Below are 17,266 nucleotides of genomic sequence, written 5' to 3' on the forward strand. Positions count from 1 at the left end.
AGGCTTTATCCCCTTGCTCCTGCTGTTTTTCCCGTGCCTTGAGTTGGGTTGTAGACGATGTTATCGTCTAATCTATTTCATGTGGGTCGTGTTACTCTTCCTGTATTTACAGCATTCTGGATTCGAATGCTGAATCACAGGGGAAAGAAGTCAATTTGCTTAGAAAATATTAGACTGTTACCGCTTAAATCTAGGGCTTTCTAAAAAGCGAACGTGTAAAAATTGTATATTTTATATAGGTACATGAATTTTCCTGTTTCCGGCTACGACTCTTGTCAGGTGCGAGAAGTTTCAATGCTTCCTGATGTTCAAACAATGTATTTCTAGATAGACAGGTAGATATGATGTAACCAAACTTTTCACATGCGTTTGAACGATAAAAAAAAAGATAAGTATTTTTCTGAAAATTCACATAAATGTTATACATACATATACATTGTATGTGTTAAGAGCCATCCTTGAGCCTCTTTAGGCTAACAGTTACTAAATAGTAATTTGAGCAGTTGTAAGGCCACTCTTGGCATATATATATATAAGGCCATATCATTCAATATTTAATAGGATAGATACTGACTTGCTCGTTTATTATTTATAATAGCTGACTCGAATTCATTGCGAAGGTTGGATAGGGGCAATGAAAGGCTTTACTTGGCCTCGGAAAAGATTCGAAAATGATAGTGCAGCAATAGCTGTTTCGGTGATCAACGAAATATACCTCCCTGTAACGGTCATACTGGCTAACAGCAGATGGATACGTTCACTTCAATTCTAACTCAGGCTATTACAGTAAATCATCTTCTTCATATACGAACTAAAGTGGATAATTACAGCCGGCCTTCGTAACTTAAAAAAACAGCACTTAATAGCTAGTGTAAAAGAGTCTGCGCCAAGGACCCAGTACCACCTGTCTCTATCTCGATAGCGCACGAACCTCAATACCTGTGCACGTCTGGCAGTCGTTGCTTTTTGTACGCAACAAAAATGTACCGTGCGACATGTCACACCTTAAACATATGTATAATGTTTCCCACACGTATGTATACCTGAGATAGTGATTTTCATCGAGGACATCTTAGACAGTGTGGTATCAAGAAAAGGGGTAATCGATTGCACGGCCGTACGGTGTGGAAGGCACTACAAATGGACAAGAGGGTTGTTGAGGAACGATGGAACGCAAAGAATCGGGCATGTTTCTTGAATTTCGTTGAACTGGTGGGCTTGTAAACGAGTGGTCACGATTTCCATTGTGGTACAGTGCCATGTATTTACACGGGGTAGATAGAGATTCAGTAGCCGAACTGTATAAAAGTTGGACTAACTTTACGCGCAAAGTTACCAAACGCCAGGGCAACAATTGTGGCAAAGTACGCAGAAATGGTCTATGGAGATGTCTGTTTTTAACATCGTTACACTTATACGTTGCAAATTCCCTAGCAAAGGTAAGCCAGCAAGTCCTGCCTGAGACTTTTGCCTTTGATCTAGCGTATTTTATTCCATTATAGGCTTCTCCCATAATCCTTTAGGCTTAAATCGATAACCTTTCAACAAGTATTTCCCGCTAGGCTACAACCGGAGAGGATGAATCTTGTGAGCCTGGACCTTCATGCAAGATCCAAACAAATCCTATCGGGTATATTCTACATGAAGCAATACCGCTTATACTCATTTGAGGAAGAGGAACATTAGAAGGTCCGCATACCTAAGAGGTTGTTGTGGTTCATTCTTACTGCAATGAACAATTAAGCTGTTCGTGATTCTCTATGGTAAACTGGTACTGACAAAGACCGTTGTTACAGCGTAAAAAGGAAATGGATTCATTTCAATCGTCTGAGTGAAAATGCTATTTATATTTCGCCGGCAACAGTGAGTTTGTGATGTTTTGGATAGTGTATTTGTGTTCGCTACTTGCTAATTGCAATTAGTCGGCCTCAGTCATTGACTCTTGAAGACACTGAGCTGAGTCAGCGCGCCTCATATTAACTTAAGAGGTAAATACGGTACATATTTTTTTTGGACAACTAGAACCTGTTAACATGATCATGAACGAAACTATGGGAAGTGCTTTATAATCAACACAGATTTCTTCTATTCTGAAGTTCGCTGATTAATTTACAATTTTTGATACAAAGTTGATAACTCGATCTATAAGTTTGAGGACGTGCGGAATTGTCGAAGTTCTTTTCGTGAAAAATTATCTTTAATTGGCCGCCAACTTATCATTAGTATTGTACTTTGGCGCGAAAAGCGTATAATCGAAAGTTACTCGGCTCGAGACGAGAAAGTGGCATTTGGAAGAGCACCGTTAAACACTCGCTCCACGTATTCTTCCCTTTGTACCAAAACAGTTTATTTTTAAGCTATTATTTATTTAAAACAGTTTATTTAAGTATTGTGTCTGGCATTGTGCCTCGGTATTTTTTTTCTATAGCAAGCCTTAGTCATATTATTAACAAACAGCTCGAAACGCTCACCATTTGTGTGCTTTCAGTGGTAATGCAACCGAAATGTCATCTGAACTTTTTTTACGTATTGCTTAGGAAAAGGACAAATGGTATCAAAAACGTCTTCAGCACACTACTATTACTAGTGTATTATGAAGAACGGAGCTCTTTATATAATGCGTGATTTTCAGTCAGAAAGTAAATGAAGGACGCATGTCTGTTGGTCTTGAAAAAGAAAATTAGATTTAGACGGTACCATCTAAAGCGCTTTGTTGGATCGACACCTTAATTTGGCGCTGTTGCTCGTCGAACAAGTCGAAGGCTGTTTAGGTACAGTTTAAACCTTACCTGGTCCATTGTTCCATCAACTGTAAAACCCAGATCCAGTACTTGTGATTCGATTAAGCACCATAAACTATAGCTATTTAGTCGAAAATTTACCAACATGTTGTTGGGTTGCGGCAGACGGCACTTTAGCAATGATAGATAAATAAATCGAGATGATATACGCGATGTCCGGCGTGATACATTTGCTTAATTAAATCGCAGGACTTCTACAAAACTACACTGGGCCAACATAGTTTGGGTGTCTATTTTGACAAGCTGTTTATGGGGTACCGTATCGAATACGTTCTATCGAACACAGGGTTGACTTGAGGCACTAAAATTATAATTATTATGTGTAAATGTGATTTAAGTTGGCGAGCACTGTGATAACCATCTATCTTAAGGTGGTCAAAGGCACCGTAATAGGCTTCATTTAGCATTCGACCGCCTGTCTATTTAGAACTTAGATGACTCATTGTGTATTTATGCCGCCGGTGAAAATATATATATAAAATAATTCTGTTTACATATATTCTCTTATATCGTTATGTAATCTATAATAAAATACGAGTAATTAGAAGCGAATGGCGACCCTTCTAACAACTGACCTCAGAAGAAGCAAAGTTCGATAAAGAATAATTTTACTAATGATTTGTAAATAGGTTTTTTCTTATGTTAGTGTATTTAAGTTCGTATGAAAGTAGCTTTCAACTTGGAGAATCATTTACACTTATAATAATGACCCTGCTTCTTCGTTGGCTGATTTACTTTTATCTCATGATTACAAATATTTCTCTCTAACTATTGAAAACTCAGCATTTGTTATATTGTAGCATTTGCCCTAGTAAATTTCACGTGTACCTACTCCCTGAAGTAGCTTTTTCCCTAGGGGAGTAAAACCGAGACTTGCCGCTGTCTATACGTTATCAATAAACAGTACGATGTACACCACTTTTAACCGGCATGTACTTCTTTCTGTTACATAGATACGTAGGCTTATAGGTGGGCAACATCAACTGTCAATGAGGACATGTCCGTTGCTAGCATGCTTTCGGCGCTACGCGATCAGTCCCACGCAGGGCACTGTAGCATCCGAGACGACGTTGAATCAGATGTCAGATTCTCGTGTCTTTGAAAAGGAAGTGGCCAAGGCCGTCCCATAGCCTGGAAGCGACGAACGGGCCGTTTGAAACGACCACAGTAGCTACTGAGAAATCAATGATATATCTCCTAGTTGCGATCCTTGAAACAGCAATTTTGCAACAAATGCTTGTCAGCAAACTTTCGTTATCCGCTTTGCTTTAACAAAAAAAAGGGTACTGCCTAGGGGCTTTTGAAATCGAGGAGCTGAATTTAACCAGGGTCGTGGTTAGGGCACGAAATGTAGTGCGTATTTCGGAATTTATCTTTTTTCAAATATCGCGCATAGTTCGCTTCTAATATTTAAGGTTTTTTTGGCTTGATTCTTATAGCCAGGCTGGCATTAAATTTGATTATTTAGCTGTCAACGGCCTCGTATTAGTAATCACTGTGTAGACCATTCTACAGAAACACTCGATGCGACCAGCCCGCAAGTACTATACACTATTATACTACTTATAGGAGTTTTATGCGCGAAGTAGGTAGATCTGAGGTCTAACATAACCTAATAATAATAATGCTAATAAAAGTGATTACATACAGACAACTGAAAACCATCAACTTGTTAGGCACAGATCTGAAGTTTCATCGAAGGCCAAAATTAGGCAATGACTAGCGTATTTATCTACATTTTTTCCAGGAATAGTAAATACACAGCAGAATTATCTAGCAAGTTTTTACTTAGAAATGTTCATAAGACGTTCAGATTTTCCCGACTTGGCACTAAGCCAAGCTTTTCTGTTCAAAACCATTAATATGTAGTTAATAGCCAAACAATGGATATGAGTGTACTCGATTAAAAATGGCTTCAGCTGTTTGTTTTCGATGAGCTCAGCTCCACCTGAAAAGTCTTTCCGATGGCCATTATGAAATGAGTGTTAACTAGTGATCGTTACAGAGGTGGGTACAAACGTCACACAGGTTGTGTTTATTTATTGTTTATGCGTGCTCACGTATTTTCAGATAGTAACACTATCCAAAGTAGCAAATACTGCATAAAATAACATCACAGCAGAACTTTATTGGGGCCCCCTTGCAAATGCACAGAAATATCATGTAACACGCATTTGTTCTTGAAAACTTAGGTGTACAGGGTACGACGATATCGCCGCAGACGCCATAAGAGCGAAAAAATGTACCAGCACATTTGTAAGAGACTCACCTATTGATTGATCTCCCAGCCACTTTTTTATAGTCGAGAAAATATTAATGTAAGGCACTCATTGCCGGGTCCGTGTAGTACCACTAAATAGGGTTATATAGACCATAGGTGGGGCTCTATGAACCACCAACGATTTAGGGCAGGAAAGCCAGTCGTTTGAAAATTGTTATGCCGTACGCCTCGGTCACGACTTTCGATCTAAGCCTTGAAGCTCCTACAAGTTGTTTCCAGAAATACCACCTCTAAATTCGCGAAGAGATTTTTAATAGGTAAACATAGGTCGCTGGGGCTTATGTAGACGACCCAATTTGTAATAATGCTTTCCTGTGAAAACAGCTGTTAATTTTTCTATCAAAACTGCAGGATTACAAGAAGTGACGACTTTGATCAATCTTCGAGTCGTTTCTATCGAATTCCTATTCGGTAAGAGACCTTTATGCACGAGGACAGCGGACTGTAAGTGATCTTAACAAATATTCTTCATACAAACCTCGTGCATCCGTCACGTCGTTCGGAAAAACTTCGTTTCCTAGTAATTTTCCATCCATATTATTATACACATATATATCTAGGTCGCCGTTTACATGCATACATCTGAGTCTCCTAAATCAAGTGCAACATATACAAGCCAAACTAGAAAGCCGAAGATGCGAAAATATAGACAGTATGCCACACGAAATGTTTTACGATGGACAACGGTTCTGCTCCAAACCGTTCCTTAACTGATGATGCTACCCTAATCAGGCTTCGGAAATTATTTTTTAGTTAATTAGTAGAATTGATACGGCTGTAAGCGAAGAGGAATCCTCTTATACACTAACTTATATACTCTTACAGACATATATTCTATAATATTATGTTAGTTACTTAACAATTTCTGCTTGAAACAGCTGTGTTAGCAATCATTCGACAGGCGATGCAAAGTCAAATGACAGTGAAGCGCTCCAAATTTCAAAGTAAGCTTCGTTTAAAGTTGTTATCTTATCGTGTAAGCCCGTTTTGCAATTACAGTAAGGTAATAATTTCAAATAGTTCGTTGTGCGAACAAAGATACTTCACTACTTGAAATACTGCCAGAACTAGAGGTAAAAGATTCGTTTCCGCTTCTTTCCGCGTTTCATCTCAAACCTTTGTTGATTCGCCTTTTAACTGTGAAAGTTATCTGCCGAAGGGCGAAAGATCTGCTAGCGAATGATTTTACGCAACATTTAGTTTCGTAGTTTCTAATTTCTGTCTCAATTTTGTCAGATCTCAGTTGTCCGCAGTTTTTGTGGACCTACAAACCCGATCGGTTTGTGGATCAAGCTCGGGGTACAGCATGAATCTTTGTTTCAGTCTGCGTTCAGTTATTATGCCTGAGCATATCTTGACACGCAGTAACAACCCGTAGAGGGACCTGTTCGTTACGACATGTCTTCTACGGTAGTCCTTCGCGTCTAGCTTACTTGGACTAGAATTAATTATGCATGCACGCATACATACATACATTATTTCTGTAACGTAAAGCACAGCGACACGTGCTTCTCATGCACCGTATAATCTGTATTCAAATAACAAGAACATTCTAGAGGGCACGATTGCCATGCGCAAAAATTAATCGTGACGATAGTTACTCGTTTGTTTGGCCTCACTCTTATAACATAATAGCTAAGGACAGTCAAAAAGGACGAGTACGTAACGTGCTCAAGTGCAACAAGACATAACCTAACAGAAACTCTGTTAATTTTAATAGCCTTATACACTTCTCTCGTTAATTTTAATAGCCTTATACACTTCTCTCAACGGCGGAGCAATTGCTGCTATTGTTAGGTACCATTAGAGTCTCGATTATAATAATGAGAATGAGGTAGATCGATTGATATCTATAATACAGCTACATAGAATATCGTCCCTCGAGGCGAGCACATGAAGATCAACAGGTACGAGTTAGCCAACTATCTTCAGACATACCATTCATTTTCGTACTCTGCTGCTACCGCCGATACGCGTGGGGCACGATCGTTACTTAGGGAGAAATTTCTAGAATTCATTCAAGGTCTTTTCGTTTAAGCAGTATAATTGATAGCATTTAGTTTCTACTGGACGATTTAGCTTGTTTTCTAGAGTTATGGGACATTTTCATGGAAAAAATTACGATACCGTGTTTATCCCAAACGCTTCTTCCTTGACTTCTTCTTCTTCTTCTGGCAGACCCACAGTCGTTACCTTGCATTGTAGTTGAACGTAATTCGGTCGAATGGAGATCACCGAATAAACGTTTGTATTTCAAACCTTTTCATTTTAAGTTTGGCAAAATGTTAGATCTTCTTTGTAATCATTGTCCCTTAGTATTTAGCTAAGAAAAATTTCAAACCAGATTAACATATCTGTATGTGGTAAGCCCACAGATAAAGAATCGACCGATTTTACATTAATTAAGTGATTCTCTACGTCGCGTCACGACGTACGTTTGCTTGTTCTGTGGCTTCGAGTGGTCAATGGGTACCACAATTGCCAGGGAGCTGGTCGTACGCGACATCCAACGATCAGCGGTGACCTGCCTCACGGGAAGATTGCTCTTGGCAGAAATTGGCACTTGCATCGTTTTGATCCTGATGTCAATAAAAAAGCCGAAGTAGCTGCAGGACTGCGACCTGAGTTCTCACATAAGCCGCATCGAAACGTTCCAGTTGTGTCGACAAGAGGCCTAATGAAGCAGGTGAACTCAAGGAAACTAAAGGAACTCAAGGAAGAAAAGGACAAATGTGGACTTCTGTGTGCGTAGGTACGTATAATGAGGTAGGAAACGGGACGCGGCTGAACGACCAGAAACAAATAGAGTTTTTCTGACAGTACGCATCGCACGAATCCCACTAGACGTACGGAAGTAAGATTAAGCGTATTCGCACTGTTTCTTGGATAGTGTCGATTTTGTAGAGTGATACTGGTGCTATGTGTTTGCGTGTGTATAGCAGAATTTTTTTGATAAATTTACATGGTGCCTCTTTAGTTACACGACAGGTCGTCTGTAGCACATGTGCATTTCAGGTTGCATCTGCAGAGACTTAAGCTTACTAAAATCGATTACGAACAAATGATACGTACGTTATATAATCGAGTCGTACATGTTTTGGCCTCCCCAGAGCCTCCTTAATGGTTTTCATTTGGTTTCGAGGAAAGGCCGCAAAAATCACAGAAACCACCATATTTATGAATGAATATTATTTTAAACTAGTATATAAACACAAAAAATATATTTGCTTAAATCAGTTGGATCAAAAACGGTCAACACCTTTGTGACAACCTAAAATTTGAGTTGCTGGGGTTCATTGTGTTAGCCTTAAAGCCAATTTACTCAGAGGTATTAAGTAATTTATCTCCGTCAAACCAATAGTAATATTAGACAACGTATCTTTAATATAACAAATGCGTATTATGAAAACCTGCACGTGTTCTCTGGGAGTAGAATTGGGGACCAAATTATTTCGCAAGTCCGGTATACCGTGCGCATAACTTATGTCCAGTCGTAGTCGTATGTTCCTTCTAAAAGAATTAACGTAACTGCGTGTTATAACTTACATATACACTAAAATCAAGCTTGCATATGGTCACATATTCACCGTATTAATAGTATAATTGTAAAAATATTACATTTAATTTTTTCAACCCATCTTGTACTAGGTAGCCCAATCAGATCTATAATACCAGGTAAATTCTACATATTGGATAAGGATGATGATTGGGTCTTTTGTTTTGGCTCTATTCGTTTGATGACCTCGTTTACATGACTGTGCCATGTAAACTTTTGTCGATAATGTTCTTCAAGCACTTCTAACTCACGAGACCCTGTCTATTCCACCGAACCCAAACCGTGATCGTCTTTGTATAGAGAACTCTGGGCTTAGACGTAGCTTCTGGAGGCACTTAGTTCTTTCTCTGTTTTATCTTGACAAAAGACAACACTTTGCCACTGATAATAATTTTGTACAGAAATATATCACTGTGGCTGCGTGTCACTCTGAGACGCCGAGACATTTTAGGTACCACTCGTTTAGGTTTGGGGGCGCCCAGTGTCCTAGTTATCGATAAAGCCCCACCAATACGTGATGCTGAATGATAGCGCCCGCAGCTTAGTTTTTCGATTAATGTACGAGTTGTACGGTGCCAGTGTTCGTGCTTTCAGGTGGTTTCCATCGACTCAAGCTGTCTGATCAATGTAAAGTCCACCTTTCATATCCTTCTTTTTCTTTCTTTCTTTCTTTGGCCTAAACGAGATCCGCTTGAGCAATCCTCCCAATTAAGGCGTCTTTGCAGTATGCGGCTCCAGTAGATTTTCGATCTCGACGAAAAGCGAAAAGCTAGATATCAGGGTCTGTTTTACTTTGAAATTCGGGTACGGTGGGTCTCTGTCGAGGCCTGTTCTGTAACTTTTTGTATCCCACGCACATAACGTCAGTTGCACCCCATTAAAGAGCTCGGATAAAATTCTCCATAAAAAAAAGCAACAAACATCTCAGTATTCTATTATTTTGTGCATTGCGGGGAGCGCTAACACGTTCGAATGTCAAAGCGGCGGAATGGCCACCATATTACGTTGTTGAGAAGTCGTATCATAGACAAGATAGAGAAGTGCGTTCGACAGGAGATGTTAGTACGGCTATGAAACCGATGGGTAAACCACTTCTACTAGATGATATTTAGGAAGATATTTGGGTATATGTAAACTAAGGTACATCTGTACATGAATAAGCGTGGACGAGACAGACTTTATGGTAATCTGGGATTTGGAGTAAATCTTTTATTATTATTGTTACTAAGACATAAGGAGCAAGTTCGTCGTCTCCGGAACGCGATCGTGCCCAAGCAATTAATACCCATGCAGGGTTAAGTACGTACAGTTTAGTAAACATGTTGTACCGCTCTAAGCTTACAGCAAAACAGCTTGCTTTAGGTTTAACGATATTGTTTACTCTTAGAATAATATATACATAGCATACAAGGTCACCAGTTTTTCAAATTATTAAGCGAAATTGATTTAGAATTATTATAATAATGCCAATGGACATTCACGATTAGACAATAACTCTGACAAGCAAGTGGTTTATACGCTGGGCATAACTGTCAATCCCTAGAAACTCCTGCTTCGCTACAAAGTAAATCCGAAAAAGTACTAGGCAAACTTTTTGTTTATTCGAGCCCTTGTTATCGTGTAATTAAAGAGTAGAAACAGCCTACGTTTAAACTAGAAGTAATCTGAAAGAAAAACAATTTCCGTTCGACGTATGTAAAAAAAAAACTGGCACTTTTTGGAAGCACACTTAGAAGGACTAAGATATGAAGAAGCGTAGAGCATCTCCCCGACGTCTATGTATAGTTAATGGCATTTCAACATGTAACGCTCTGGCATACGCGCCCTGCGTATACGGTGCCCATTTAGCGGATCCAGTCCCTTCAATATGTACCGTTCATCAAAGCGTTGTATATTAAAACGTTTTTTCGCCAGAAAGGGGCAATTTATTTGTTGTTAATATGGCATTTTACGATCGTATTAATATTATTTTGTGAACCGCCTTCCCGTCTGCCCGACAACAACATCTGGCTGGCCAAATTTAAAAATAAATACGATGCTATAAAAGCTTTTGGTTGATTTCGTCAATTGGCGCTGCTGTATATGTGTTGCATAAAAACCAGTTAGCTCCATCGTGATCCTCTTTTGCTTTGTAGGGGAATAACGTATCGCTTAACATGACTTAGCTGAAAATGTACGTACCACACATACGAACGAACACAAACGTATGTTTTGTATGTGAATGACGCCATTTATGCCAAAAATTGAGTAGAGATTAAACACGTTATACATGTTACGCGACTAACCTTCAAAATCAAAGATCTAAAGGAAAAAAGTAACAAACAAAGGAACTAGCGACAAAGGCAAAAAGATCACGACATGTTTCTCTTTCGTAATAGCTTTCGGTAGCGCACGTGTATATATACACGCTCTATTGCTCTGTGTATATTTAAGTGCCGTTCTATTGGGTAGTATGTTAACCCGTTCTGAGATGTTCGGGACGGAAATCAATCAAATTTGTGTAACCACATATGCGTATTGTCTATGGTCCGAAATGAAAACATATCAACAATATCTTTCTTCTAAAAGCTCTTTCGAGCTTCGAAAAGCCAGGTACCGCCCACAATCGGATTTCATTGTTCGCTGATTGATCCGTGGAGGGCAATCGGTAAACGCGAACAGTAGACGCGCTCGTAGGTACTCGCAGATATAAACTTCGAATTTACTACCTCCTCAACCCGAGCTCTGAGACGGCTAGTCGTGTAATCTAGAAGAATACTAAAGAGGCCGTGAGGCATTTTGTTCAGAAGCTATGGATAGCTTGAGTTTTTATATCAAGCATGTTGACGACAACGACGCGGCGGCCGCTGTATACAAACGATAGGCTTACTTAAATCAAGAAGAAGGCGGACGCATATGCGGAACACGAGAACGAACCCAACAGCAAGTATTGGATCTCTATTACATAAGTCTGCCAACTATTTCACTATCACGAAGTGCCACGGGATCTATACTAGGCACGAATGGCGTTGAAAAAATGAACCACAAACGCAGCGCGAAAAACGTGCGCGACAATTAGGGCAGGTATTTATAAAAAAAATTGCACAAGTATTAAGTGTAAATTCCCTATTTCCGATTGGATAGGTTTCGCGTCCTAAGGCCGATTTATGTCTCTCGAGAAGCCTCTTCGCTAACGCAACAGCGCATTGAATGGAAACTTTTCAGACGTTTTATGTTTAAGACAAGGTATGTTTCTTACATAGGGGTCTGTCAAGCCGCTTATTGCGGGCGGTAAATTGATGTTATGCCGTATCCGAGTTCAGCATAATCACGTAACGAGCTAAACATTTTATTAAGCCTTTCATTAGTCATTGTTGTATGTGCAGATATTATCTTCTTTCTTCATTATTCATTTTTCGTGCACTGCTCCAATAATGAACATCATATGTGTTCTGTTTTACTCAACTACCGGGCTCTGTCGAGCTTTTGTTCATAGATCCGTCCTGTAACATCCTGCACGCCACGGCATTGCATGATTCCACGAAGCTACCGTCTGTCTTTTCATTTCAGTTTCGGTGTGTCAAAGGTAACCATGAATCCGTTTCGGAACTTTTCGCATTCCTAGCTATTTGAACTCTGCTGTGGTGCTATTGCCTGCAAGGCTAGCTATAATATAACAAGCTATAATATCCAGCGTAATACAAATACAAGATATAATATATCTTCGGGCATTGTCGAGTCAGTCTGGTCAAATGGTAATAATGGTATAAATAAATTGAAAATAAATAAAATTTAAAGATAGCATTTTTTGATATATTGCACCCATAATCGCTCAAGTTCATAAAAATATTAGCCTTAAAAAATATAATTTCATTTTTGGCTGACTGCATGATTAGTTTGAAAAGGTACCTTGACTTATTCATTCCAGACCTGAATTTTTTTTAAAAAATACGATCATTTTCATAAATGGTTAAGAACTTGAGTGAATTGTAAACGTATTCCAAGTGGCTGGCTGGCTGGCTGGCTGGTTTAGTCGATTGTCCGTTCACCCGTACGAAATACAAAAAGGTAATTGACATCGAGGAAGTACTATGCCAGGAAAAATGGCGAACGACCTGTCTGGATTTTTTAGCATTAAAGGGAAAGCTAAGTGACTACTCGTCCGATTAGGTTCATCCGGCCAGCGTATTTTCAATTTTTCCTTAGACTACACTGAAGTACATCCGTGAGTACCATAAAATTAGTTCCAATACAAACTAATAGGACTCGCGTAACCGCTTTACGTCAGCGCAATCGTTGATTATTAGGGTTAACAATTATTTGACAATGCATCGTTTAGAACTTGTAGCTCGCTGTGTCATTACAATAGCTTTAAGCAAGCAGGCTCAATGGAATAAGAAGCTTTACAAAGGCAAACGAACTGATACTATCTATCTATCGCTTAGTTATCGGCGTTTATTTCTTAACCTGTCCTTAAGTCTTTGACGGGGCCAGAGAGCACCACAGACAGATATATTTACAGAAAAGCACCAAATTCTAGAACTATATATGTATATATGAAGTTTATGTCCGAAATGTTTCTTCTAATGAATCGCTTCTAAGAGTGCATTGAAACGAAAGGAAATACCTCTATTTCGAAGAGATTTCCCCTTGTACAAAAAGTATCGGTTTTACTAATCATGTGTATCCGGTACAACACCGATTAAGCTTTAATTCTGGACCTAGTGCATTCACTAATCATTGTCAAAGTAATCCTCCTTAATCCTTAAACTCCACCTCAATAGTGATTGATTGTGAAGTCATATTGGTACAAATACACTCCTTGAAGTGCCCTTCAAATTTGTTGCATATAAAACAAGTTGGTACAACTCACTTCTTTGCCCATCGTAGAATAGGCTTTTCAGAGCACAAGGGTTCAAAAGGATCAAGCAGGCCATAAGGCGCAAAGAATCTTTACGAGGCTAACCGTTCGATTCAACCGGCAGTAGATACTTTTCGTCAGTCGCTAATTTCCGTATCAAAAATCTCACACAACTAGAAGTGGCTTTTTGTTCTAATCTGTGAAATTTTCGACTTTTTTGAAAACTGATTGCTGTGAAGTGGCTTTTTCTGAAGACATAAAGTAACTGACAATAACTTAGATCAGCGACTTTGGGCAAAAAAAAGTTTTTAATCTCACTGTAGGTTGCCCCGCGCGATAACGTTTGACGAATCTAATGTTCGCTTGTATTCGGTAGATAGATTTCTTATATTTTCCATAATGGATGTTTCGTTTCTAGCGTTTTGTTAGTACCACGAATACAACCGATGTCAGCTATGACAAAACCCTGACGGCCACCGACGAATGATAAATTTAACCGAGATTAGAACATTTACAGAGTTCTGACTATTTCTGTTTGAAGAAGACGCTGCATAAATTATATAGATACAAGGTAGGAAGTGCTGGGAGATGTTGCAATGAGATGTAGATCCGGACCGGTTCAGCTCAATGGTCCGATAGGCACTTTAGTAGTTGTTTACGTTCACATTTACTCATTGATAGAGGGTACGATATACTGTTAGACTAATACATATAAGCTTGTTATCAACGGTGAAAGTTGCTAGAAGCAACACCCTGAAACCAGGCTGGAACGGTTATCCAGAATCGACAACATACAAAACAGCGCAGAAAAGATGGCTAGCCTTCCCCTGACCAAATACTGCGATTCCACTGTCTGAGCGTCGCCATTTCCATAAATGGGATTTGAACTAATACATTGTTAAAGATACTATAGAAGATAACGATGCATTACTTCAACAATGTACTTAAGCATGCTGGCGGATCAATGACCCGACACAAAGACGCCTTGTCTGAACTCCTGAGTGTAGTAGAACCAGACTTGAATATTTCGAAAATCTTGCATATAAGTTATGTGAAACAGCATCAAGTTTGAGTATCAAATTCGATGTGTTAATGCCGTAAAGTACCTTTTTTCATATGAAATTTTAAAATCGGGTTCCAACGCAATTAAAATTTCCAGTTGTAGAAGCTCTTTAGTAAAAGCAGACGACAGGACAACACTAAGTTAAAGTTGCTTCTTTCTTTTGTCTGATTCAAAACAGAACGTATCTCAATGTAGACGAAGTTTGAAAATTCTATTCGATTTAAAAAAAGGAAACGACATGAGAAACCAGTCGCATGCTTTCTATACTTTGTTCCTGTTGATAAACCGCCAGTCGACCACAATAGGATCATATATAGAAATTAGATCTTTTGATTAACACCTCTAGGGTAAAGGTCGGGTCCTGGCGCGTGCTTCCTCTAATTAAAGCGTCGGAATATAATAAAAAATATTCTTTATACATTACACACATTTTGTGTGAATCACAGCCGTTATGTGATCGCAAAGCATTATTTGTGATATTTTCATAGAGAATTAGAGCAATGGTAAATGAACCGTCTCTTGCTGAAGTCTTCCAGCTTAATGACAACATAAAATTAAAAAATAACACATGAGGATATGTTATCGCCTTATATCGTTTTTTCAAGGCACATCACTCAGGTGTTGCAGACCCTATAATATAGTTGCTTCTCTATTGTCCCCAGTGATTCCCATTGTCCTACCAAATCCGGTCGCTCTGCACGCTTGGCTGGATACTCATTTCACTAAGGAACATACATACAACAGGCTACATCGCGCACGAGACAAAGACCAAGTCTCCTGCCCTGTATGGGACGGGATAGGCCTTGTGACAAGTGAGCTTCGTCTATTTCTTATCTTTGATCATCAGCAATGATCGAATTTGAAGGAGAGCTGACCTTATCACCATTGGCTTTTTTATGGTGCATACACGTTCATTATGATCAGAACTAGCGGGAGTGGTGGCTTTATGGAAAAGCAATTTCGTTATGTTGCGGGATAACATCCAGTCGGCACAAGGCAATCCGATGCATAGGTGCTTTCCTTGCCGCTTGTGTCGATTCGTTTTACCTCACCCTGTGGGAGCTGCAGCTTTCCTTTGCGCGACTCACACCCTTTGTACTCATAAGCCTTTCCAACTGAATACCCCGCTTGCCAGCTCGTTTTACGTGTCTTCTCCTGCTCTCAATGTAGCACCTCCATCCCAACAGACCTAAGACTCCTTTATCAGACGCATGTTATGGCGGCATCGTTTGGCTAGGCCTGACATTTCTAACAACAACAGCAGCAGAAACACTAAGGCAGTCCAGCCCGACCAACAGGCTGTCCGAGGGCAAGAAGCCCGCCGTTCACCTATCATACCGCGCTCCTATAGGGCGTGCGCTGGCGATGGTCGCGTAGTTTCGGCCGATAGCTCGCTTAACTAAACTGGGCTCACACGCAACGGGAAACAGTCGTCATGGCAGCAACAGCAGCAGCGGTAGTGGTAGAAAAACGAACAGCAGAAGCGGTTCCAGCAGTGCAGGTGGCAACCGTACAGGTAGTAGTAAGAAAGCAAATCATTCTGGCAAACAGAAAACGAATTATAAGAGGAGCACCAGACCCAGGAGTAGCAGCGGCGTTGCCGTCGCCGCCGCCGGCACCATTACTGCCACTAACCTGCTTGTGGCGAGCCACATTTTTGTAGCAGTACCCACGTAATCGCGCCAAATAGCATAGTTCTTTGCGTTGCTGTGACCCGATTACACCATAAGACGACACACTAACTGCACATAGAATCAAAACGGAGGCGGACCCCGGGGGCAGACAGGAGGCAGACATTCGCTTAGCCAGTCAACCCCCATCAGGACAAACACCACCAAGCAGCCATAGACGCATGTGGTACAAATTAAGTCTGCAGGACGCACTCAGGCTGCTGCAGGCGGTTTGAGTCTGGCAGTGACAGAACGATACGGCAAAACAGTCTTTGTCCCTCCCGTCTTCATCCCTCCAACAGAAGCGCATATTGCGCATATGCATAGGCAGGGTACTGTGGAATAACTTACAATCACTTCTACGTACGTAAAAAGACCGTCAGGCCAGTCGGTAAACGGAGATAGTAAAATAGAATGGTGAAAACACATACGAGCAGCAATTGTGGCCCTATGGCCGTAGGCTAGACTGGGCGGAACGTAGAGAAAAGGAAATCAACCAAACAGGCTAATTCTCTATTCCAAATGGACGTCGCACAGGCGGTGATGTAGAGGGACTAACTCTGCGGACACGGATGACGGCAAGACTACTCTACATCTTTTGAATCCTCCAGCGTCCCTCTTCGGAGCGTCAGTTGTAAGCGGCGCGGCTGCGGTCACCACTTCTATTCATCATACGTATGTAAACCTTCAAGAAACTCAGTGTTCGAAAGGCCGGGATACTGACGCACAGCACGAAAGGCATGATCTGCCGATGGGTAAGCGATGCCAGAGACTTGTGGCGGACGGTGTGACATGAACGACGACGAAAGAAATTAATGTACAGCAGAGGACCGACAGAAACTTGGATAGCGATAAGACGGACCATTGGAACGAGGCAAGCAACTGTTCAAACCTTGTTTTGTGTCCTTGCTAGGAAACCTACGTTTGAAGCCACCATATACGCACGAATGACAAAGGTACAAGGACATTTTTTTCGATCCATGCAAAAAGTTTAATACATCCGATATCAAGAGAACAGGTACACGCATGAACTTGTGACAACAACCATTTCTGGC

The 17,266-nt window shown here is 40.3% G+C and overlaps 1 protein-coding gene across 5 annotated transcripts in view; it reads left to right on the forward strand.

Moving 5' to 3' along the window:
* The first annotated feature begins 1,630 nt into the window (after window positions 1-1,630).
* The window catches only part of LOC111243531 (dopamine receptor 1-like), a 190,513-nt gene continuing 174,877 nt past the window's right edge, over window positions 1,631-17,266 (forward strand). For 4 of the 5 annotated variants that reach the window (XM_086977351.1, XM_086977353.1, XM_086977350.1 and 1 more), the window contains exon 1: window positions 1,631-1,988. The gene's annotated coding sequence lies outside the window, so the exon portion shown is untranslated. The remainder of the gene's footprint in view (window positions 1,989-17,266) is intronic. The other variant, XM_086977361.1, reaches the window with a different exon arrangement.

This window comes from Varroa destructor, unplaced genomic scaffold (genome assembly GCF_002443255.2).
Source record: "Varroa destructor unplaced genomic scaffold, Vdes_3.0 BEIS01000001.1, whole genome shotgun sequence".
NCBI classification, from domain to species: domain Eukaryota; kingdom Metazoa; phylum Arthropoda; class Arachnida; order Mesostigmata; family Varroidae; genus Varroa; species Varroa destructor.